We start from the raw sequence: 1,008 nt of genomic DNA, 5'->3' as shown, positions 1-1,008 counted from the left end.
TAAAGACTGGAGCAACAGGTCAGACTAGATGTAAAGACTGGAGCAACAGGTCAGACTAGATGTAAAGACTGGAGCAACAGGTCAGACTAGATGTAAAGACTGGAGCAACAGGTCAGACTAGATGTAAAGACTGGAGCAACAGGTCAGACTAGATGTAAAGACTGGAGCAACAGGTCAAGTAATAATGAAGCATCAGTCAGTGCACAGACGCCTCACAGTCACACAGACCAACAACACATGTAGCCTGTTGTGTGTCTAACTGCTCATGTTTCAGACTGAAGTCCTGTTTTAATGAAAATATGAACTAATTATCTGATTTATGAGCTGCAGTGTGAACATAAAACTAACATTAATTCATCACTTCCTGCCTCCCCTCAGGACCCCTGGGGTTGAGACCCCCTGTGTTAACGATTCCTACTGATCTGAAGCACGTTGTGTGTTCTGTGTGTCAAACTGAACATGCTGGGTTTGGGTCAGAACAGAACCGGTCTGGACCTAATGCTAATTCTGTCTGAGTCCAGAGGGAAAGGACCTGAACCAGAGTAGAACCTTCTAAAGCTGCTTTCTTAATCATCTTATCTCAATTAGTTAGAAATTAGCCGTCTGGCCTGGCCCCGCCCCTTTTCACAGCTTTGTGGATTAGACAGATTACTGTCTGAAACTTGGTTTCTCTTCTGGACCTCCAGACCCCAGGTCCTGCTCAGCAACAACAAACACACCTGACACCAGGTGAACGTGATGACAACTCACACTCCTGCTGAGTCATGGTTACCTGCTGACGTCAGGACAAACACCTGGCTGAAGGTTTGAATCCTCCATCTTCTGTCGTCATCAAGATTCAAACATTTAAAACTTTTAAATTAAAGCCTGATGTTTGGATAAACATGTGTCCAATCACAGACCTCTGTGGAAACAGAGTGGGCGGGGCCAGAGCAGAGGAAAACTGCTCTGATGACCCAGAGTGACCAGTAAAACCAGAACTGAGACCACATGGGTCCAGGTCCAGGC

This window comes from Austrofundulus limnaeus, unplaced genomic scaffold (genome assembly GCF_001266775.1).
Source record: "Austrofundulus limnaeus strain Quisiro unplaced genomic scaffold, Austrofundulus_limnaeus-1.0 Scaffold1818, whole genome shotgun sequence".
NCBI lineage: Eukaryota > Metazoa > Chordata > Actinopteri > Cyprinodontiformes > Rivulidae > Austrofundulus > Austrofundulus limnaeus.
Note: the sequence above shows the minus strand (reverse complement) of the source record.